The sequence below is a fragment of the Triturus cristatus genome, chromosome 3_2 (assembly GCF_964204655.1).
Source record: "Triturus cristatus chromosome 3_2, aTriCri1.1, whole genome shotgun sequence".
Taxonomy (NCBI): Eukaryota; Metazoa; Chordata; class Amphibia; order Caudata; family Salamandridae; genus Triturus; species Triturus cristatus.
In genome coordinates, this window is record NC_140584.1 from 1038235077 (window position 1) to 1038260644 (window position 25568).

Here is a 25568-nt window from a genome sequence, read left to right on the forward strand (position 1 = left end):
ACTATGGTTTTTAAAATATATAGCTATTATGTATATATTACTTAGGGATATATATATATATACATATATATGTTCATGGCTGCTGTATTATTTGGAGAGTTTAAATAAAATACAGCTGACGAGCCACGGTGGTCCAGGCTCTTTCTTTTGCCCGAGAAAGACTGGCGGAACGGGAAGGAGTTAATTTGGATGTTCATAAATATATACATATGCAAGGAACTTCGTCTTCAGATTCCAATCCACAGGGAAAGACGACCATGGACCCAACGAGATAAAGTGCAAGGTGTAGTTTTTATTTCATTCATGCACCTCGTACCACCATGACGCGTTTCGGCCTCAACACGGAGGCCTTGATCACATGTTGCTTAGGGCGGAAGCCAGAAAATTTAAAGTGCAAGTGCAGGCAACACGTGATAGACAAGCCAATAGACATAGAAAAAATATATCTTGTCACAAATGCAATCGTACATATTGTTAAGCGTCAAGACAGTCAACACATTAACCTGAACTCAGGCTATTATAAATCTGATCTAAATATTCCAGATTAATAGTGTAGATTAGTCAATTTTTGCATAAAAACAAATTGTGTCAAACACTGCAAAATATTAAAGATGCAAATGACTGTTGGTACCATGCCACCTATATTAAAGTAGACGAAATAGCAAAATTGCCTTTAGCTCTATGGATCTGATTGTGCCACCACATCTATATAGATTAGGTGACTGTGCAAATAACTGCATAGTGCAAATTTATACAAGTATAAAAATACTGGAATTTTACAGAACATTAATGGAATAAATATCCATTATTAATGTACTGTCCGCATTTCAGTATAAAATACTGAACAATTTCAGTAAACAATGCGCTGATCATACCATACTATCTGCCAAGCTAAAAATAACTGTGCAAATCAAGGCAATGTGCAAAATACAGCATGTACAAAATTTGGGCATGTGCAAAAAATATACTCCTCCTAGTGAGGTAATGTCATTAGAAGATCATCATATTAAAGTGCGAATGCAAACAAGAATTGTGCAGAATATACAGTATTACAACATCTGCGACTGTCGTGCTTAAGAGGCCACATAGTATGGGAAATGCATCATATAGGTTCCCGAGCCCGGAAACCCTTCCATTATTAATGTCTAATCTGCCTGAAAGAGAGTCACGTGTTGAGTGAATCGATTGTACAAAAGAGGAGTGATAAATATATACAAAAGTAGCTAAAAATAAAGACGTGCTCCTAGGTTGTGACTTGCTGTACAAATAGAAGGTCAGCCAGTATCAACTTCGCTGAGACCAAATAGAGAGAGAAATATATATCAATCAGTCTGTCAACCCTATAGCTTATTGACAGCTGTTAGATTATAAACAAAGTACCAGCAAATCTCACAGGCAGGTAAACAGGTCTTCGCTGGAGTTCAGACCGTTAGGAGTTTTGGAGTCCAGCTCAAGTATGTACCTCGTCTCCAATTGTCTGAGCAATGACTCACGGTCACCACCACGGCGAAGACGTGGGACAGTGTCAACTACAAAGTAACTCAAAGACTCCAGGCTGTTACCGTGGAATTCCTTGAAGTGCCTCGCAACAGGGTATGTTGTATCACTATTGCCAATTGCCCGTATGTGCTGGAGAATGCGTTTGTGAACCTGCAGCTTGGTGCTCCCGACATACTACAGGCCACACGCACACCCCAACACATACACGGCAAAGGGTGTTGTATATGATGTCCTATTTTTTCCAAATCTGCAAGCCTTGCAGCTTGCACATTTAAAAAACCCCTTAGAGCTCTGTAACCATGTACCGCTAACACTGACTTCAGGGCTACTCTTTACCAGCATGTCATTCATAGAACGACATCTACGAAATGTAATCGCTGGGAGTTTGGGCAACTGTTCACCTAGGATCGGATCATTTTGGACCAACGGCCAGTTTTTGCTAAAGATTGATCGCACCTTGCTATGTTGACGATTATACGTGGTGATCAATCTAGGTGGCTCCAAGTTGGGGCCTCCTTGTTCAGGCACTCGATTGGAGGCAGGGCAGTTACTAAGTGCCGCCAAGCGTGTAACATATATATATATATAAGTTAGTTATAGTTAACTCATGTAACCATAATCGCTGAATTGCAATGGTTTTGTATGAGCGAAACCTGAGCCTAACTATATTGTTCCTATCAGCTTTGGTTTTTTCAGTGAATTGAGATATATATATATATATATATATATATATATATATATATATATATATATATATATATTTTTTTTTTTTCACCACGTTTCCCCGTCAGCTTCCTGCTCTCAGCACAGCGGGTGCCCCAGCCGCGAGGACGAAAACTCGCGAATTCACGCCAGCCACAGTTTAAAGATTGCTGCGCACTCCAACCAGTATTCAAATTGTTTTTATTTTATTCTTTGCAAACATGATCAATAAAGTTACTGACAAACGCGTTTCAGCCTCCTGGCCTTCGTCAATGTCAGTGATTCCCTGCTCACACCTCCTATTTAAACAAGTCATTTCATTGGTTAACAGGGATTCCAATCAAAGAAAAAAATGTGCAGTGATGAAAATAAAATAAAAATAGAAAACGGTCTTGCAGAGACCGGATACTGCTTTGGGGAATTGTCAGCCATATTGACACTATGCTCTCTACTATTAGACAGAATGACAATGTCACATTATACTCCACGTTCTCACAAGATAATCAGTGAAAAGCATCAAATCAATTCATTAAATTGAATTTATCACAATATAGCATTGGCCTATCTAAATTAGCTCTTCACTGATCATTTGATTAGTAAAAGTGTGCCCTAATGCGTTTATCTGATAATACGGACCCCTAAATAGAGTGGGCATGTAGCCAACGTGGTTAGATTGTCATAATCCAATCAAATCAAAATAAAGCTCTGGATGAGCAAACTCAAATTGCTGCTGTCTATTCTATTTTAAGTAGTTATTCATGGTTCTTGCTTTTCCCCATTGGTTCCAGCTCTAAAGGTACAGCGCATTGTTCATGTTACTATTCTACTTATCCAATAAAAGACCACAGTTCCTCCTCTTGGTTCAACCCTCCCAGGATCCTGGTACGTAGTTCCACTATGAGTTTGGCCTCCAATTGCCTAAGTGTTCTGACTCTATCTCCCCCTCTTTCTGCCGGTTGAATCTGGTCTAGGCAAAAGTATGTTAACTTATCACTCCTCGCCTCGTGCATGTTGGAAAAGTGCCTCGCCACTGGATATGTTCTGTCCCTGTTGGTTATGGCTCGTTTGTGCTCCAATACACGTTTCTTTGCTGGGTGTATTGTGCTCCCGATATACTGCAACCCGCAAGGGCAGGTTAGACAGTATACCACAAAGCTGGAGTTACAGTTCAATAATTTATCAATGGGCCTTTTGTCTTTCTTCCCAGGTATCGAATAATCTTTAACCTTTTTGCAATTCTTGCAGGCCTTGCAATTCATGCATGGAAAAAAGCCCGTAATCAATGGTTCGATCCGGGATTTATCCTCAAAGTGGCTGCGTACCAGGATATCTTTCAAGGAAGCACTCTTCCTATAGGTGACATCAGGACCAGACGGGATCAATTTCCCAAGGACCCCATCGGTTTGGAGGATATTCCAATTTTTCTGGATGAGACCCCTTATTTTTTGTGCTTCAAATGAGTAGGTCATGATTAACCTAACTTTACCTTGCTCTTCTTCCGTTTCCTTCTTATCTGTTTGCTTTTGGGTTAGTAATTCTAGCCTGCTTCTGCTGCTTGCCTTAACTGTCGCTTCCTGCAAAACTTTATTAGTGTAGCCCCTATCCCTGAATCTATCTAGGGATTCGTTGGCGGCTTCTTGGAAGTCGTCTGGTCGGGAGCAGTGCCTCTTAAGTCTCAGAAGCTCCCCGTATGGTATACTGTTGATTAAATTACGGGGATGTTGGCTCCAAGAGTGCAAAACAGTGTTCCCTGCTGTGGGTTTGCGATATAGTTTAGTACACAACTTGTTGTCTGCCACAAAGACTAGGAGATCTAAAAATGCTACCTCCTTTTCACTAATGTTACTAGTGAATTGTAGATTGAACTCGTTGTTGTTCAGGGATCTTACATAATCTTCTGCCTCTGTGCGTGTACCTCTCCATACTATGAAGAGGTCATCGATGTACCTTGTCCATAGGGCTATCTTAACTAGCCAGATTTCATTTCTGCCCGCCCAGGCCACGTGCTTCTCCCACCAGCCTACGAATAAATTTGCATAGCTGGGGGCGAAGCACGTGCCCATCGCGGTACCTTGTATTTGCAGGTATAGTTCCCCTACAAATAAAAAAATGTTGTTGTGTAGACAAAATGATGCTATTTCTAATAACATCTTGTTGTGTTCCTGAAACTTCAGGGATCGGGTCTTTAGAAAAAACTCAAGAGCTGCTAATCCTTGCGAGTGTCTGATGCTGGTATGTAGACTGGTTATGTCTAATGTGATTAGCAATAATTCATAAAAATATATATAAATTCACTGAAAAGGGACATTATAGTTAGGCTCAGGTTTCACTCATACAAAACCATTGCAATTCAGCGATTATGGTTACATGTGTTAACTATAACTTATGCCCCTGCAAAGCACTGCTTATGACCTCACATATTACATCACTCATGACATGGTCAGTGACATCACTGATGATATTTCAAATGACACCACCGATTACATCATCAAGTGAGTGTAAGTGTTTTTAAGAGTTTATGTGTGTTAAACATATATACTAACCTACTACAAACATTAGATTAGTAAACTAGTTGTACTAAGAGTGATGCTATCTCTAACATGTGTGATCTGAGTGGGTGTGTGTCTGTATGTATCAGTGGGTGAGTGGGTGTGCGAGTGGCTGTATGGGTGTGTGAGTGCATGCATGAGTGACTGTATGGTGTATGTAGGTGGTTGTGTGAGTGAGTGTGTGAGTGCTTGAATGAGTGAGTGAGTGACTGACAGACTGTGTTGAGGGGCTGTATGGATGTGTGAATGGGTGTGTTAGTGGCTGTATGAGTGAGTGAGTGTCCAAGTGGCTCTATAGATGAGTTAGTGGGTGTGTGAGTACTCGTATGGGTATGTGAATGGTTGTGTGGGTGTGTGAGTGGGTCTACGAGAGGTTGTATGGGGTGTGAGTGGTTTTGTGGATGATATCATCAGTGATGTCATTTGAGATGTCATCAGTGAGGTCACTGACCATGTCATGAGTGATGTTATATTTGAGGTCATAAGCAGTTCATTGCAGTCCCTGGGGCTTTGGGGGGCAAGCGTGCCCCTCCACATTAATTTTATGATTAGCTCCGGGGGTTGGCAGTCCCCGGGGCTGTATGGCCCCTGGCATTCATTTTAAGTTTAGCCCCGGGGTGGTGGTGGTGCGGGGGGCTGCGTTGGCCCCGCATTATTTTAGTATATATAGCCCCAAAGGTGGAGGTCCTCGGGGTGCCAGGCCCACCTGCATACATATTGTTAAGTGCCCTGGAGAAGTGGTGATCCCCGGAGTTGCAGGGGGGCCTGCACTCGTTTTTAAACATTTTCCTCAAGGAGGTGCAGTCCCTGGGGCTTTCATAAGCCCTAAGAGGGCCCCATGAGCCCTCCTATTATTTCACTCGCATGCCCCCGGACCTAGCCCACCCGGGGATTAATTAAAAACAAGCGTGGGAGCATGCGCTTGTTTTTTACTATTTTTATTATTATTACCGCAAATTCACGAATATTGTTTTGTTTTTTTGGGCCTGTTGGGGTCCATCTGGGGCCCCAAGACCAACTTTATGGGGTCAGGGTATTCCTACCCTGCCCCCTTTTTTTCTTTTTTTACTTTTTATTGGGACTTGGCTGAAGCCGAGTCCCAAGATGGCTGCCAACACCTCCTGGTTGATGAGTTGGCTGCCAATCAGAACTCTGCATTTCCCTGCACAAGCTATTTATTTTTCACGAAATCGTTGCGGCCACTCATATCATTAACTCTGTTTCCTTAAATTTCTCAAAAACTACTGAAAGGATTTACACTAAATAAGAAAAAGCTGAATCTGCATAACCAAACCTACCTTTCTACCAAATTTGGTGCACTTCCGTCCAGCAGTTTAGGCTCCGGGCGTGTTGACAAGTCCTACGGGAATCGACATGGAAAATGCACCTTTTTTTAGCCCCCTTTTTCTCTGCACCCCGCTTGATGGATCACCCTTAAACTTTCCATGAGCAACAAGAATCACCCGCATACTTGTTTTGGAAAATTTCGTGAAGATTCGTCAACCTGCGCCAAAGTTATAGGAAAGTCAAAAAAATGCTTTTCCTATCGAAACATGGTCCTAACTATAACAATCTACTGGCGAGTGCCAGTAGGTAACACACACACATATCTATATCTATCTATCTATCTATAGATAGATATAGATATTTATATATTAATTATTCTATGCTTCACATATTTATAGATCACTGCATAGTTTTCTAGTTATTTGATTAGATGCTTATGGATCTCTGTTTTATTTATTTATCACAATATTATCATAACTATTTTATCCACAAGTGATTTACTATTAAACTATTGTGGAAAAGATCAAATAAAAAATAGTTATAAAACAAATAAATAAATTAGCTTCAAGTACAGCCTCACTTGAAAGTCGGAGTGTATACAATACAACTTTAAATCTCGATATGTTATCTTCCTTATGCATGTATACCCTTTCTATGTAGTTATGTATTTATATATTTATTACTTTACTCATACTGAAGAATAAGAAAAAAACAACTTTGACTCTCTACAATGCACTTCTCTTTCTCACCCTATACCTCTTTCAATATATCCTCTTCCTCCACTCTCTGACTCATCCCAAAGCTCATTCTACTATAATGATCTCCAGAATAACCCTTTTAAGACTCTTCTCTCCTCTATTCCTTCTTGACACAACCCAAACCTCATTGTACTACTGTGATCTACCAAACAACGGTTTCTAAATTCTTCCCTTATGTATCTCTGCCTCGACTCATCCCAAACCACTATAATCTCCCTAATCTGTTTCTATAGACTCTTCCCTCCTCCGTCTCTCCTTTTACTCAACCCAAACCTCATCTTACTACTATGATCGCCAAAATAACACTTTCTAGACTCTTCTCTCATCTATCCCTCCATTATCTTATTCAATACAACTAACAGACTCCCATATCCACCGCTCAAATTAACTCATGTTTCCCTATAGTAATACACCACTAATCCTTTTTAGGTTACAGAGTCGCATGCTACTCACCAAAAAGCGATTTGTCTCCTTGTCAGGGGTAGTAAGCATTATGTAAATACAATTGCAGTTACAATTATTGAGGTTTATCTGAAATAGCGATATGTAAGAGGCACACTGGGTTGGGTCCTTTCCTGGTTTAGGTAATAGAGTGATCATCACTTTGCGAAGTGATGGAGGAAGGATCCCCGTCCGGACCGCTTCAGTGTAGACCTCTAGGAGGTGAGGGGCTCTGAGAGTTTTGTATGTTTTATAAAATTCTCTATTCAGCCCAACCAGCCCAGGCGCCTTATGGCCTTGTAGACTTTCAATGGCAGCCAGAATATCCTTGACTGTGAGATGGAAACTTAGGAATTGTTGCCGTCCTCAATCTAGCCACACCATGGCAATGTCATTAAGTTACTCCTGAGTGGCAGTGGGGGATTTGTGTGTACAAACAGTGTATAATTGCCCATAATAGTGGACAAACTCTGCCGAAATGTCGGCAGTGAAGAGTGTGACCCCTGTTTTGGTTTGTATGTGAGTGATGTGCTCGCTGCGAATAATCTTTCAACAATTTGGTGGGTGTTCTGGCTGATCCCTCTCCCTTACTATACAGACTAGCCCGTGCATATTTAACCAGAAAGGGCACCTCGCGCTCTGCAAATTTTCTGTATTGCTGTAATAGATGGTGGCATTCTAGGTGATAAGTGTGGGAGTGTGATACTGCATTGAAAGAGACTAACTGTGTAAGGTCGTGTTCAATGTTAGAGTTCTGAGCGTATGGCTTTCAGGACACCTGCTTGTTTTGAAAGTGCCATGCCTCTAATGTATAATGTTAAATACCTCCCATAGCGTAGCATGTGAGGAAACTGATCCTCCATTTAAGCTGAAGTATAACCTCAATTGCCTTATGGATATCACCCTTAAAGAGATCATCGATGAGGGCTTCCCCGAGGAATCGCCAATGGGTTCTGTTTAGTCCGTGGCAGGGCACGTGGAGTGTCAATTCAACAGATCGAGTGAGGAGCCAGTAGTCTAGAGAGGATTGGTACCCATGGTGGGCACAGTAGAACATGTACTCCCGGGTATGAGCATGTTGCAGACGGCATTCATCTACTAGGTTACATGGAGTTGTTTTCCAACTCCATGGAACTTAGCGTAGAGGCACTATGCCTTCTCAGCACAGGGTTACCTTAGAGTGCTCTGGAAAGCAACTTACAGGCACAAATCAGTCCATCTTATGAAAGTTCACTTACGTTCCCTCCAGCACCATGAGAGTGAGTTTTCACTGCACCTCTAGAACCAGTGCAGTCTTTACCAGGGTCAAGGATCAGGTTAATGTCCTCGCCCAAAAGACTGGAGTAGCAGCCACACGTTGCACAGCTAGATTGACTGAGTGGAAGAACCCAGGTGGATCTACGTTCGGGTGTAGGTGTTGACAGGAGCGGCCCGTGCAGGTAAGGCACGACAGATAATGACAAGGGAACTTGAACCCTTCCAGAAGCAATTGACGTGGATATTATCTAAAACAGCAGGGATCAGAGGGGGGAAAAGCACCCCCTTGTTCACCTTTGCGGACTCTGCCTACTTGGTGTGGCCCAGCACAACCTGAATCCAGCATGCTGCTTCCCTCACCACCATCCGGCCTTCTACCCCATGGACATCTCCAACATGGTGGATCCCTTCAGACCCAAGACCACCATCCTTGAGTGCAACACCACCTGAGCACCTGGCTGAACTATGGCAAGAATTTCCTGCACTGTAAATATGTAATATATAATTGTCCAAGCCTAATCGCTGTTAAAATGTAATCCTGAGTGAATTTGTATATATTTATACCTTTAATCACTATATATATGTAGTAGACCTTTGTACTTACTACCATTCCTATGTAATTTTAGAGTGTATCTGTTTGTATCTCTTCCTTGAGAGACTTTACAACTTGTACATTTGCAATTTTTCCCTCCTTTCGCTCCACTTGTACATTTGCAATTTTTCCCTCCTTCGCTCCACTTGTACATTTGCTATTTTTTTCTTCCTGTTTATATCTCTTATGTAACTCATGTAATCCAAAGTCCTTATGTAACGCAACTGGCAGTAGCGGTCCGTGGAGGGAGTTCGGTGGGGCATTGAGGCGGGCGGGGGAGGAAAATGTAAACACCAGAATATGGATGAACGGAGGTAAGTACACATTTAAATAAATAAAACGAATTTAGTTGCGGGCATTGCATCGCATTTTGCGATGCAGCGTACGCAAAGGAATTCATTTTATTTATTTAAATGTGTACTTACCTCCGTTCATCCATATTCCGGTGTTTACATTTACCCACTCTGCCCCTCCCCCGCCCCGCCTCACTGCCCCACCGAACTCCCTCCACGGACCGCTACTGGCAACTGGTTCTTTTGTAAAGCGCTCTGACACCTTCGGGTAATGTTCGCGCTATATAAAATCACATTAAATAAATAAAATAAAATAAAAAAGGGGAAAATTAATAAGTCTGTCGCGTCCTCCCCGATCCCCGCCTCACCGCTCTTACCTGCACGAGCCGCTCCTGGGTGTTGAGAAGTATGACTTTCTACCCCTCAAGTATGCCCTCAAATACAATAAATATCCCGTTTTGATTGCCATGGGTTTGGGTGAGCACAAATGTATTTGTTTATGTATAAGGATACAGACCCCCCTTGAGTAAGTGCTGTAGGAAGAGTAATATCTCTGAAGGCCCCACTTGACAGCGAATGTGTGCACTTTCTCAGGCCCAAATGTGTTTTCTGAAGATATGCAATAACTATACCATGGTGGTCCAGGTAGGACAACACCATTCTCCCTTTACATGGATTATTGATGCCTCTGATATTGAACGATAGCACTGTCAGTTTTTTATTAAAAAAATTAAAAAGCTAGTTATCACCCAGATAACCGGGGCTGCTTGTATGTTTTGTATTGTGCAAACTGCCTGCGGCTCTCAAAACCAAACAGAAAAGCCAAACTGAAACCCATTCCCACCCTCCCCACTCCCTCACTGAGTACTCCAACTTTCAGTGTTGATTCCCCGATAATCTGCCCTGATAAAGAAGAGGTGATACGCTCAATAAGCCAATCCACCAGTATGATAAGTGTCCTTAAAGAATACCACGCAGACGGGGACCTTAGAGTGAGCCCAGGAGGGTAACTACGCTCCTCCAGCGTAGTTTACATAGGTTTACCTACTCCGCGTTCCGTTGGCGGAGCGTAGCTAGCCGACCTCTCCACCCTCCTAAAGAAATTATAAAGTAATTAAAAAGGCACTTACCTTCCCTGGCTGCCTCCTCCTCCTCGACGACGGCGAGGAAGGGGAGCAACCATGGCGAGGAGGAGACAGCCACGGCAGGTAAGTGCCTTTTTAATTACTTTATAATTACTTTGGGAGGGGAGAGGGCGTGGAGCAGAGCGAAGTTCCATGGAGTTGTTTTCCAACTCCATGGAACTTAGCGTAGAGGCACCACGCCTTCTCAGCCAAGGGTTACCTTAGAGTGCTCTGGAAAGCAACTTACAGGCACAAATCAGTCCATTTTATGAAAGTTCACTTACGTTCAGATATAATTTGTTCCCTCCATCCCGTCGTCGGACCCAGCATCTACAGCTGGTGGCGGCCTGCCCCCATCTCTGGTAGGTAGACCAGCCGCAGAGTCGCAGACTCAGCACCTCACAGTGTTTGAAGTGTTTTTCGCAAATGGAACTGGCCTCTGCGGGGATGTTGGAGATATGAAATTTACAATCCATGATAACCTTTAAATCGTGCCAGGTAAAGCAAACTGTATTTTATCCACTTGTTGCTCAGCACCTTTTCCACTTCTATTAACTTCCTACGGGCATTGATACTTTCATTCTTGACAACCAGAACATTGTAAAGTCCATCCTGCTCGGCGCCGCCCAAGCCCTCTCAACGAAGCCCTAAGAAGGAAGGTCGGTGGCATCAATGCAGCAGCCTGAGTGACAGGCAACACTGGTGGGAGCACATAACTTGAAAGCAGAAGGATTTCCTTTCATTGTTGGCTGCATTTGTCTGCATGATTCTCTTTCAATATGTTCATGTAGAAGTGCACCTGCAGAAATCCCTCACAGCCAATTTGGGTGTGGATTTGTCTCAAAACCCCTTTGCCAAATCCTGGCAGTGCTGTACTCTGACCTGACAGACGAATGCTCTAGGGTTGGAGCTGCATTTGTCCCTTCCTCTTCAGAAAATGGAACGTTTTCCCATGAAGATGTGATTTCACAGACTTTAATCTAGGATATGATGCGTGTGCCAACGTGTAGCAAGACTGAAGTTTTCTGCCTCATTCCAGTGATAATGTGTCCATGTAAATCGAAAAATGGATTCTGGCGAGCTGCAATACACGCACCAGAATCACTGCCAAGAGATACTGATTGGTTGGAGTGATTGAGGAATAACAGGCAAGCAGAGGCAGCAGACCCAAATAAGAGGTAGTGGGCGGGTAGAGGGGGCGAGGGTACGCGCGGGAGCGGTAGTGCACAGGGGGAGGGGTTAATAATAAAAAATAAAATTAAACCACTTACCCGGAGCTGCAGCCGCTTCCCGCCTCCATTTCCTCTTCCTGGTCCCAGGCTCCCAACAGACTCCTTGTGCAATCCCTGTGCTGTTCTCATGCCATGAGAGCAGCGCGGGGATTGGTCTCAGCAGGAACAAAAGATGCTCCGCTCAGACCAGGTTTCTCCAGCCGGGCTGTTCAGTGCAGCTGGACTGGAGAAACCTAAGTGCGCATGTGTGTTTGGACTGCCAGCCAAACAAGCATGCCCACTTAGAGAGTGCACATAGCACTCCTCCTCCCCCCTCCAATAGCTCGGCCCAGCCCCTCCCTGAACGCGCTGCTTCAGAGCCAGCAAATGAAAAATAGAACAATTTAGGTAATCATTTTATTTTTCACCTGCTGGCTCCACGCAGTGGGGCGATGCTACTCTGCCATTGCGGAGGAACCGCCCCTGCCAAGGTCTCACGTGTTTCCATCGCTGACAAGCAAGCCTATAGCATATATGACATCTTCTTTTAACAAACAGAGCACTGCATTTGAGGACACAGAGTCACACTTGTCATTGCGTGGTAAGAATGGGCTAAAAAATCCTAGTATGCAAAGTGTTTTTGGCTAAATGGCCTGGGGTAACTAAATGTGACTCACGACAGGGAGTTGTTTAGGAGCTTTGCTCTTGAATGTCTGCACATTTCCTTTAGCCGTACTCTCCGCAAGCAGCCCGGTAGGTACTAGCGGGCCTTTTAAGGCCAGATAGCCTTTTAATGAGCAGAACTGTGCTTACACCTCCCACCAACACAGCCAGTATTGTCACCGCTCCCGTAAAAAACCAAAGAAAATGGTGCATGTGATGTGTAACACCTTCAGTCATTTCTAGTATTTTAGTCAAGTAAATATTTAATTCTTGGAGTTTTATTTTTACACGTAGAAATATGAACTTAAGAATCTAATCATACAAACTGTCGGCTCTAAAGCTGATTCCGGTAGAAGGTGTCACCCATGACATAAGTCCAATCAACATCTGCGATTCTGACAACTTGCAGACAGCTGTTTATTTAAAGTTGTGTTCCCACCACCAAATCACACTTTTTGATGAACTATACCACACTGTGGCTTTCTCCTCTCTGAATACAAATATTGTCATCAGGTATACGTTTATGTGTTCATATCTCAAAGTCCTCTGAAAAAAGCTCAACAGTGGCATGTTACCAGCACAAACAAGCATTTGCAATGCAATAGATCTCACATTAGTTAAATTTAGCGGTATTGGCTTTGCAAATGAGAATGTTTTAAAGGCTTTTTTTTGTCAAAAAATATTCTTGCAGTAACATAGCTAGTCAAGTCAATACATTTTTTTAAAAAGCTGTACTTCTGCTGTTTTTTTTTCTATTTATTACTTTTGTAGTAATTGCGGCATACAGTGCTTTAGCTATATATGTTTAAAAGTAAAGCGTTGTGTGCCGCGAATACTATAAAGGTAAATAAATGGAAAAGAATTGCGGCGTTCGCCCACTTTTGTCTTTCTGTTTATTGACTTTTATAGCAATGGAGGCACGCCTTGGTTTAGCTTAAGATGTTTAAAGCTAAAGCGCGGCGTGCCGCCATTGCTACAAAAGTCAATAAATAGAAAAAATGTTGGCTGCCCGTGGTCCACGAAGGGGACCCTCCTAAGAGGGCGGCCGCCTTAGTGCCACATGAGGGCACACGAGTCAGTCCAGTTGTTAGGGACCCACTAAGGCTCCGTGTGCCTCGTCACTTCCGGTAAGGGGTGGGTGGGGGATGCAGTATAAGTGCTTCTTCCCGCCGATCTGATGGCCGAACTGACGGACGTTCCTTGTGCTGCCTGCGACGATGACCCGACGTTCCTGGGAGGTCATTTTGATCCAGTGCCAGCGCCGAGACGATCGGACCTTTCTGCATCTGTGGATCGGATCTTCCTGCATCAGCTGTGCCCCTGGTGGTGATCCCTGCATCAGCGACGCTCGTGTTTTCCTCCCAGCAGCAGAGAAGGCCTGAGGACTGACCCCCATGATCCCTGCCAAGCAGTCAGCCAGCAAGTCGGCCATTTTCTATCCTTTGTGATAGATGGGCCCTGCTTCCCTTACGTTTTATGCCGATTTTTGCTTGATTGCTAGCTTAAACCTGCTCTGCTTGATTTTATAATCTGATTACAATGTTTTAATGATGCGCTCTGCCTGATTGATTGATTTTGCATTCAGATTGCATTTTATTATTTATGTGCTCTGCCTGATTAATTAATTTTGTACTGAGATTCTTCACATATGCGCTCCGCCTGATTGATTTTACATTGATTGCATTTTATCACTTATGCGCTCTGCTTGATTGATTTTACATTCAGATTGCATTTTATCCTTTATGTGCTCTGCCTGATTAATTAATTTTGTACTGAGATTCTTCACATATGCGCTCCGCTTGACTGATTTTACTTTCAGATTGCAATTTACCATCTATGCGCTCTGTTTAACTAATTAATTTTACACTGAGATTCATCACTTACGCGCCCTGCTTGATTGCTTGATTCTTTTGTGCTCCGACTTTCAGGGGAAGACTCGTGCTTCGCTCCGCCCTCTCTCCCACTCCTCTGAGGTGCTGGGCCTGCGCCTGCCTGGCTTGACCGGGGCCAGGCTGCGCACCGCAGTGGAGAGGGACTGAGAGTCCATACCCTGTGTGGCTGAACCCCAAAGCTCGGCCTTCGCCCTCTGGGTCGCCTGGCACCCAAGGCGCTCCACTGCACCCCCACCAAGCAGCACCAACCATGGAGTCAGACGTCACGGCTCAACCCGGCAACGCCGAAGAAGACGACATGGAATGGAAGACCAAAGCAAAGAGAGGACGTGAGTCGTGCCCGATCTCACCAGAAAAAGCAGCAAAGCTTCTCAGCGCACCTCCCGCAATCAACGTGATTCCAACCTTCAACCGCTACCTGGCTCTCCAAAGTACCCAGGACAATGACGCCCACCCCCAGGACAACACGGCATCTGAACCCGGGACCTCTTCAGGCCCCACAAAGTGACTACGGATCCCTCCCTTCATCCTGAAGAACTTAGCCACCCACAAGGACCTCGTGGAGCTACTGGAGGAACACTGCATCTCCTCCTTCACAATCAAGCCCCGGCAGGACCACGCCAAGATCATGCTCACCACACCGGACGACTACAGGAGCGTGACCAGCATGCTTACAGACAAGAAATTGGAGTACCACACCTTCTCACTGACCACTGCAAAAGCTCAGCGCTTTGTAATACGTGGGCTCCCAGCAAACGCATCCCTTGGGCACATCACTGAGGACTTATCGGAACTTGGACTTCCAGTCAAAAATATAATGCAGATCGTCTCTCCAGCGGACAAGAACAAGACGTTTCCCCTCTTTGGGGTAACCCTGTCGGCAAGCAAGAATGGGAAGCCAGCAGACCTCTCATCAGTCACACGGCTCTGCAGTTGCACTGTCACCACAGAAGCACCTAGAGGGAAACAAGGACCGGTCATGTGCTACAACTGCCAGCGCTTGGGGCACACCTCTGCTTTCTGCCACCAGAAGCCAAAGTGTGTACGCTGTGGAGGCGAGCACACCTCTAACCAATGCACTAGGAACCATGAAACCAAACCAGCAATATGTGCTAACTGCACAGGACCCCACCCAGCAAGCTATCGCGGCTGTCCCTACCTGCAGAAGGCAAAGAAGGATGGACCGCGCAAACCACCCCAACCACAAAGACTTCCCCACACTCAACTGCAACAGACCAGGGACAAAGGAAGAGTTACAAACCCGCATTGGCACACAGGATCCCAACTGGCAATCCAACCAACAGCCATAGCGACGCGCGTGTGGATGGAAGAACATACGCAGAAGTAACAGGACCCAAACAGAACAGCCCACTACCACCACCACCACCACCACCACCGCCACCACCAACACCAACACCACCACCACCAACTGCCCCAGCACCATCCTGTGAAATAGGCTCAGCCATCAACTTGCAGGAACTCATCACGAAGATTGCGAAAACAGTTGCAGACATGAACATCCACCCTTTGACAATGGTGGCGAATCTCATCGCCGGACTTTTCCACGGTGAAGAAAACACACACAATAGCAGCAAAATCTAAAGGAAACTCCCTCTTCTTGATGTGGAATGCTAACAGCATTCAGAAGAAAACTGCAGAACTCCTGCACCTGATGGAAACCATGGATGTGAGTATAGCGCTTATCTCCGAGACCCATCTCCAAGGAAGCCAGAAGCTCAACATAGCAAACCACAGGGTGTACCGCACAGATCGCACCACCGGAGCCAAGGGCGGAGGAACAGCGGTGATTGTCAGCACAAAAGTGAAGCACCATGAGATCTCACTACCACCAGTGGGGAGCATTGAAGCAACTGGCATACAGATTCAGATATCTGCAGGCCCCCTACGGCTGATTGCCGCCTACTCACCCCCAGGCAAGCTAAGCCCAAAGGACTTGGATGCTTTATTGGACCCCCGCATCCCAACATTAATTGGCGGAGACCTAAATGCCAAGCACCAGTGCTGGAACTCTCGCGCGGTAAACAGCAAAGGACACGCTCTACTTGCCCACTCAAAGAAGGAGGACTTTGCAGTGGCTGGCCCAACTCAACCAACACACTATCCAGGCTCTGCACTGCATAAACCGGACGTCCTGGACATCGTCGTCATGAAGAATCTCTCCCAGTCTATGGAGCTGGAAACCTTAACTGCACTGACGTCCGACCACAACCCAGTGCTGATCACAGTTGGTGACGTGCTTGAAGACCAGCAACAGGGCACCAGACACAACTACAAGAAGGCAGACTGGAGCCTATACAAGAGAAGCCTGGAGGAGACACTGGTCCCAGGCCCCCTACGCTGCATTGAAGACATTGACCAGGCGGTTCACCACTTCACAGCTGCAGTCCACACTGCCATCGATCTCAGCATTCCCGAGCAGAAACTCCAATGCTGCTCTATCTACGACCTCCCGAAGGGCATCAAGCAGTCGATTGCTGACAAGAACAGAGCCCGGAGAGAGTGGCAAAGGAATCGCACCCCCGACCTGCTGAAGAAATACAATGAGCTGACAAAACAGCTGAAGATCCAAATAAGCCAGCACAGAGGTGAAAAGTGGGAAGCAGCAACGGCCAACCTAAAGGACTCGGACAACTCTCTCTGGAGAATGACCCGACGCTTGACTGGGAAGAAGGAACCAAACCCACCAATACAAGGGAAGACTCACTTGGCATGCAGCAACAGGGACAAAGCTGAGGTCTTCGCTGACACGCTGGAGGCATCCTTCAGGCCTAACCAGGCTAGCAAACTGGCAGCAGAAGTTGAGCAAGAGGTCGCTAAGCACCACTGGGAGCACCCACCAGAAACCGAAGCTGCCAACATTGAGGAATGCTCCACAGGCGAGTTATCGCCCTGGTGAAGACATTAAAAAATGGCAAGGCACCAGGAAAGGACCGAATAGTCAACCAAGCCATCAAGATGCTCCCAGATGCCGCTGTGGATCACCTTGCTGAGATATTCAACGCGTGTATGCAGCACCAGTATTTCCTTAATGCCTGGAAAGAAGCAGGAGTCATCGTATTCCCCAAGGCTGGGAAACCACTACGAGATCCTGCAAATTACCGCTCTATCATTCTGCTATCTGGCCTATCAAAGCTCTTCGAAAAAGTTAGCCTTGCCCGTCTTGTGGACTTTGCGACGAGTGAAAACCTCCTCGCCAAAGAACCGTTTGGGTTCCGGAAAGACCACTCGACCAATCACCAACTCCTCAGAGTTGTGGACATCATCAGCCATGGTTTCAACATCAACAAATCTACTGGAGTAGTCTTTCTGGATGTAGCCAAAGCATTCGACCGAGTATGGCATGAGGGACTGCTTTGCAAACTTATCAAGCTCAAGTTTCCAAGCTATCTGATTAAACTGCTGTCTAGCTACCTGTCAAAATGGACCTTTCACGTGGCGGTACGAGACGAATGCTCAACGCCACACCCAATCCTTGCTGGATTGCCCCAGGGATCAATCCTAGGACCATTCCTCTTTAACATATTCACAAACGACATCCCCACGGACCTAAAGAAGACTGAACTGGCTCTATACGCCGATGATGCTGCAGTCATCTCCCAATCCTTCAGCGAACAGGAAGTGGCTAAGAACCTTGAGGCATCACTCAGCAGACTCTCCGAATGGTACAGCGACTGGCAGATCACCCTGAACACTAGCAAAACCACAGCAACATTATTCACCAGGAAGCTGAACAGAAAACACCCAGCGATCCTCCTCAATGGGGATGAGATCAAATGGGAAAACAGCAGCTCCTACCTGGGGGTGACTCTGGACTCTAAACTCACATGGAGAAACCACATAGAGAAGACCAGCCAGAAAGCAGCAACAAAACTGTCTGCATTATACCCACTCCTGAAGACCAAGTCAATGCCCTTGCAGAGCAAGGTGCGAGTAATCACCGCAATAATTCGACCAACCATGACGTACGCTGCACCAGTTTGGAGTTGCTGCCGCCCGCAGCTTTTGAAAGACCTGCAGAGACTACAAAGCAGGGCCTTACGGATTGCAGCAGGTGCTCCAATCTTCGCAAGAACAGCAGACCTCCACAGAGACCTAGGCTTTGAGATGTTGGATGACCATCTCCACAAACTCAACAGGACATTCTACAAAGGATTGGATCAAAAAGATAACCCACTGATCAGGAAACTTGCAGACATTTCTACAAACCCATTTGACCGCTACCCGAGGCCCATCGAAGCACTAACTTTGTGAAATTGAAACAGCAACACAGCATCCAAAAACTAATCACTGCCTGAGGGCAAATCGCCCCGGCAGGTACCCAAAACTCATCACTGTCAGAAGGCAACCGCCGCGGCAGCCATCAAAAGCTCATCACCGCCAGAAGACATTTGGCAGACGAATACAAGACTCTGCGATGAAACTTGCTGACACTTCCGCAAACCACATTGACCGCAACCTGCGGCCTTTCACAGCGCTGACCTTGTGATCCAACCTCAACTGTGACAAAGCGTCACACATCAATAAGACAACCGAAACAGCGACTAAAAAACTCAAAATGAATGTGGAGTAATGAGGCTATCGCCTCGGTATCCAAAAACTCACCAATGTCAGATGGAATCTGACAGGCGAAAACAAGAGACTCGGTCTGATGGCCTCTTTGTGGCTGCCCTTACGCCGTTTGGTGCTGGCCCCTGTGTTCGCCATCGATGCGCTCGCTGTGAGGCTGGTGAGTGCCCCCGCGTAGGTCCTGCCCCGGGCTTAGCTTTGTTAATTGCAGCCCTAAGCTGCATGGCAGCCCGGGGTAGCCTATTATTGGGTCTGGGGTAGAACCAATGGGAAATTTTCCCGTGCCTCCCTGGAGTGGGCAGTCCTCTCCCTCTACCCCAATCTTGGGTGCAACCAGCAACTGGCGGCAGGGCCATAGCGCCTCGTCGGCTTCGGGGGGTCTTGGCCCATGCGGGTAAAGGGGGTCCTTGGCATGAGCGGTCCGTTCGCTTAGGGGCCATGGGGAGGGCAGCCATTGTTAAGCGGCTCCTTCCCTTGCATGGGGCACCAGGTGTCGGTGGATGGGACGGGGTTATGCTCCTGCACTTCTTACGAATAGTGTCCCCAGGCCACAGCCGCACGCTTTTCTCCCCGGGCTTAGGCCGGCGATGGGCACTAGGCCCTGGTTGTCGGACCCTGAGTATACGGCGCTGGGGGAAGGCCTAGGCCCACATAGGGATCGGTGGCTGGGATGCTGATCTGGCTCCCCTGTCCCCCCATCTTGGCATCCAGATCCCGATAGGGGACACCTCTGTCGTCTCGTGACCCATTTTCGTCATCCCAGGACTTGTCCGCCCCCCAGTTGGCAGGGGTGTGTGAGAGTCGAGACTTAGAACATATTGAGGGGGCAGAGCAAGATCTGGGAGAGGTATGGCAGGCGCGGTGCTCGTGATTCGCCTGCACTCAGCATGTTTGGGCTCGCCGGGGGCCACCGAGTGGTCTACAATGGGGGGCGTATGGGGCCGGCTTACCTCGGCTTCTTTGACGCGCTGTCTTGGCAAGCTGAATGTTCCGGACTGTAGTAAGGGTATGGCTCAAACCATCCCAGGGCAGGGGGGAACAAAATCTAGATTGGTGATTTCGCGTTCTAGCGAAGTATTTCTGCACCTCTACTCCAGCGGTAAACTCCCCCCACTCTCTGCAAATTCCGTCACGTGGGCAGGTAGTCCGGCCCGGCTAAAGCAGTGTAATCGGTCATTCCCATTTGCCTGTGAACTATTGCCCTCTGGAAACGCTGTTGCTGCGACGCATCTCTGGAGGTCCGGTGGTGGGTTGCGGTGAGTGCCGGGTAGCAAACAAGTCCTCTACCTCCAACCTAGGAATTGCTAATGTGCTGGGTGCTCAGTCCCTAACCTAAAAGGGACCCGATGAGGGGGGAAGGGGTGAAGGTCACCGATCCACTCAGGGTATTTTAGGCTGCTGCCTTGTCTGACCAAGTGTCCTCCCCTTCACTGCGAGGGTGCAGCAGAGCTTGGACCTCGAATCAAAGCTTGCAGAAGGGGAACATTAGGGCCGCCAGGTGCCGGCAGACTCTCCTGCCCGATCACGGTCGGATGGCAGGGTTTGGGAGTTGAATTAGCGCAGGAAACGCAGGGGCCTGCAGCTGCGAAAGTGCTATCCCAGTTTATTTAGATGTACGAAACTCGGACCCTGAGTTGCACCCCATGTTTCTTGTTCTCTTGGGTTTGTATCTCTGGTCTCTTGCGGTTGGCGGGGTAATGGTGCAACTCTTGTAGCGACGCGCACCAGTTACCAAACACCTGGAGCGCATCTCCCCGCAACCAGCAGCAGGATCGTTGTGTGAGGCATAGGCCGCGACTGGTAGGTATCATGCTCACCCGCCCCTCAGTTGGCATCCCAGGCCGCACTCAATCAGGGGGCTGCACCTTTCAACACCTCATTGGCAGGGATTCCGACTTCTTCCAACGCTGCAGAAGCATGCTGCCAGCAGAAGCAATTGAACTGACACTTGCAGTGCTGGACTTCGAGTGCGGTATGGGTTTGTTTCCCTCAGCAGCGGAGATAAGCTGGGGGCACCAGTTATGTGAGGTTGTGACTGGCACAGAGACCGGGGAGGAGGTACCACACGTAACTGTGACGTCATAAGTGGGGAGCTGTGCTTCCCTCGATAAATCACCAGACAGATACAGTGTACTGGAGGAGCATTCCTAGCATACCTCCGTGGGTGATATACAGCTTCCAAGAGGCCACAAATAACTAGTTAGGCTAACTTAGCCGAGGCATGTCTCCCATACCTGGGGCTCAGCACTATACCTCCAGCTGCCCTTGCCTTGCTGCACGAGGGCAGGAGGCCACCACATGTCCCGTACCCCTGCCGCAGGGCAGATGATCCTGGCCTCTTTATGGAAGGCGCGCGGGTCTCCTCCATACATGTTCAAGCTGCACTTACCGTGTGGTTAGGTCATGGTCATACGAGGAGTGCGTGACAGTCATAACTTGGTCACTCTGTGTTGCTGAGAGTTTCAGCACCTTGTGTCAATGCGACCCGTTACTTGCAGCTCTCAGCTCGACAGGTGCGCGCTATGAATGAATATGGGAGGAATGTTCTTTGTTGGAAACGACCATCATATACCCTGGAATGTGAAAGGTTAGATGCAGAAAACGAGCCAAGATATATAGCAAAAAAAAAAAGGGTACCTTCGTGTTGGGCAACAAGAAACACCTGTGAGTCAGCGCTAAGATACCTATGGGTGTACGCGCGCTTTACAATACACGTTATGTTATTGCCTGGGATTAGAGAGAAAGGGAGGTCGTGTAAGGGCGATTGAGACTAGTGCATGTCAATTCCAGATCTAGAAACAGGGAGCAGGATTCCCTCTTGATTTCTGTTGGCTCCGGACTGAGCTCGTGCGGAACCTAGAATTACTCGCAGTTTTAAGGGCATTCCATCTCTGCCTGCTGAGGCCCTTCCACTCAGCTGCTTGCGGTATCTGCTGCCTGGCTTGTGCCACACAGCAGTACTACGCCTAACAAATTTCTTGTACTGCATTATAACTTCGGTTTGGCTGTGGCACGAACAGAAAACTGATCCCTGGCAGTAGGGTGTGCAGCTGGTACGTGCCAGGTGTACCGCAGAGGTGTTGACTTAAATGGGGTGAATAGTGAAGAAAAACACTAAGAATGACCCGATATCATGGGAATGTAAAGGCTTGAAATCAACACTGGTCGCCTGTCTCTGTAAAGGTTTAAATTGTGATGTGCAATGTTGACTATTAGTAATTCATTTACAGATTATTATATAGGATTGCAATTGGTTTTCATTGTCATCATACGCCATTGTTATAACGGCGGACCTCTGGCTTGTGTTCAACCTTGTTACTTGAGAGTTTAGCACGTCAGGAGGGGACATTTTGGCCCCACTTTATGCCAGTGTATCAGGTTCTGCGTCTTTTGCATGCAAATAATTTTTTGAAGGTCAAGGTCGGTCATCAAAGCAATGAAGGGAAAATAACATGGCGGGGGTCTATGCCGACCCGGCGTGCCGTCTAAATGTCACACAGCGAAGGTATGCTTTTTATGTGGGTTGCCCTAGTCAGTGTTTAAAGAGAAAATAAGTATCGCAGGCAGTTTGACATCTCCAGAGGTAGAACATTTATGTTCACTGCAGTAGCACAAATAAGGGTATTAGGAACAATACAAATATTCCGGAAATAAATCATGGTGTTCCTACATACCCAGCTTAGAATGCTCTAGTGGGTAGCTAACTAAGAATTCTTTCAAATGTTTTCACTAAATAGGTCAATTGGTGATAGATTGTTGGTCAAATTGTGGGGTCGTCAAAATCCAGAGCTTAGCACGCATGTGGATGTTCGTACTAAGGTGCATAGCGAAGAAAAACCTGAACGAGACCCACAAATTCATAGTAATATAAAGGTTTAAAGTGCAACCTAGGTCGCCTGCCGCCAAAATGGTGATATACAATTGGTTTTGTATACTGCAGGGGCAAGGACTCTAAACACTCTCACCCCTGCCAGTATAAGCACAGGGATACCCCTTTACAGATCTGAACCTTGAATTAAGTCCCAGCCTCGTTACGGTGCAATCCACAATGTGGAAAGTCAAGGGATGACCACTACAACAGGCATTGAGTTATTCAATGACACTAAAATTACTATTGCCTGCTGCCCAAGCTATTTTTTAGCTTTGGGGGCCTGGAATAGTCTGAAGTGTCACACTTGGGCATGTGTCAGGGTTAGTAGTTCTGATGTGACTAGGAGTGGTAGCACGGCAGGAGCAATGTGTGGGGCAAACTGAAGTGGCTGCCTGACGTCAGTCCTGGCAGATAGTTGCAGAAGTGTCAGGGTCAGTAGATGATATCAATAGGTTTGGGAGCACAGTAGGAGCAATGTGTGGGGCAAACTGAAAGGCCGCCTACTGTCAGTCCTGGCAGATAGTTTTCTACATATTAGTTACCCCCTTAAGAAAAGGGGGGGGCAGAGGGGCAACCATTTATTAAGGCCATCCCATCAGTTAGTGTGCTGCCCCCTCAGCCTTTCACCCTCCTGAGGGCAATAACTGAGTACCACCGAGTTGGGTAGCAATAAACACCTGTTAATAAGTGCCAGGATATCCCCAAGGTGAAGGTGCGCAAACACACTCCTGTTATGTTTTGTATAGACTATGTCCATCACAGTTGGCTAGCTTTCCTGATTATGCGGCTTGGACAGGAAACAAACACTTGAGAGAGCCAAAGGGGTTGGATCTTGCACAATAGTAATAATGGAATAACATTTACTTTCGACAGGCCCAAGCGCAATAAATTGTGATAAATTCTCATAGCTTCCTATGGTCTAACGAGTGCCTGGCAAACTGAGACGACTGGTACAGGAGACGAACAAGAGTGGTTACTCAACACTGTTGGTTAGAAGGGATGTTGTCTAAAGTGGAACTCAAACTAATTAGCCTTATACGCATGTTGGAGACGATTTAAGTGACATGCCTAGAGCTGTAAACGTTGTGCTAAAGGGATGGCATGCCAAGGGAGATATCTGCCATATGCCTCTGGTTCCCCTCAATCCAACACGCCTAAAGTGAGCGGAGGATGCCCGAATGATTTCGTTGACCTGTTATTAGTTTTATTAAACACACCAAGCTCTATGAGGGAGTGACATTTGTACTTAAAATCTTAGGTAGTTCCAGGACACATTTCTTTTAGTACACACACCTCCAGACGGGAGTGCTCTCCCCTTGAGCAAAGGGAAATAAAACACCATATACGACATCATGCCAACATCTGGAATCAAGAAAGATTGGGGATGGCGTGGGGAGCGATAAATCTTGATCTGCTCGCACAGGCAGGCGATTTCTGCCGGGGCTTGGATTGCTACCCGGCAGTGGTCTTCTCCGACGAATGTGATACAGTTGAAAGGGTTGCAAGCATGGGCCAAGAGAGGGGTCCGTCAAGACCATCCAGGATTGCATCATGGTTGGTTTCAGGCCAAGGAGTGGCAGTGTGCCCCCCTGAGTGCGGGAGATGGTTTGTTGGATTGGAAAGCGGTTACAGAAGTTTGTGGCAAGCTCACACATGTGGTTGTTCCGCTGAGTTTGGGGGCAGGTTAGCATGCTTCATCTTGTCTCTGTCAGAGCCAGCAGACCCCCAGGGTCATGTGAGGTGTCTTTCAGGTCGTTTGACCGAGTACTAATAGGCTCTGTTTAATCAGCTGCGGCGCGAGTTTGCCATTCCAGAAAGGGTGCTGTTATCCCTATAGTGCTGAAATAGAGGGTTAGGATCACATGGACGGACAACTACCAAAGCACATTTGCATTCATAGTTAAGAGGGTACAGGTACATTGTTCATAGGTTTACTCCATGTCCTCAGATCCAAAACTTTGCAGAAACAGGTTGCTTTAGTAAGTAAATATCCTTGGGAGTGGTCAGCTAACAAGGGTACTGCTGTCCCAAGTTATGGCCCAGGAATGCGGTCCGGGAGAAGCGCATAATCCGATCAGGCTCGGTTAAAGGGTATTCTGGTTGGGATGTATGACGTTACAACGCACACTATTACAACGCATGCACTTACAACGCATTTTTTACAACGCATAATCCATTACAACGCATGACATTACAACGCATGACACTACAACGCATTTTTAAAAAATACCTTTACAACGCACTACCATTACAACGCATACTACCTTTACAACGCATACCATTACAACGCATAATATTAAATTACATTTAAGGTAAGTATTAGATAGTATAGGGGTAAAAATTACTATTCTAACTCCAGGGGGTGCAACAGTAGGGTAAGTGTTGGATAGTGTAGGGGTAAAAATTACTATTCTAACTCCAGGGGGTGCAACAGTAGGGTAAGTGTTGGATAGTGTAGGGGTAAAAATTACTATTCTAACTCCAGGGGGTGCAACAGTAGGGTAAGTGTTGGATAGTGTAGGGGTAAAAATTACTATTCTAACTCCAGGGGGTGCAACAGTAGGGAAAGTGTTGGATAGTATAGGGGTAAAAATTACTATTCTAACTCCAGGGGGTGCATCAGTAGGGTAAGTGTTGGATAGTATAGGGGTAAAAATTACTATTCTAACTCCAGGGGGTGCATCAGTAGGGTAAGTGTTGGATAGTATAGGGGTAAAAATTACTATTCTAACTCCAGGGGATGCATCAGTAGGGTAAGTGTTGGATAGTATAGGGGTAAAAATTACTATTCTAACTCCAGGGGGTGCATCAGTAGGGTAAGTTTTGGATAGTATAGGGGTA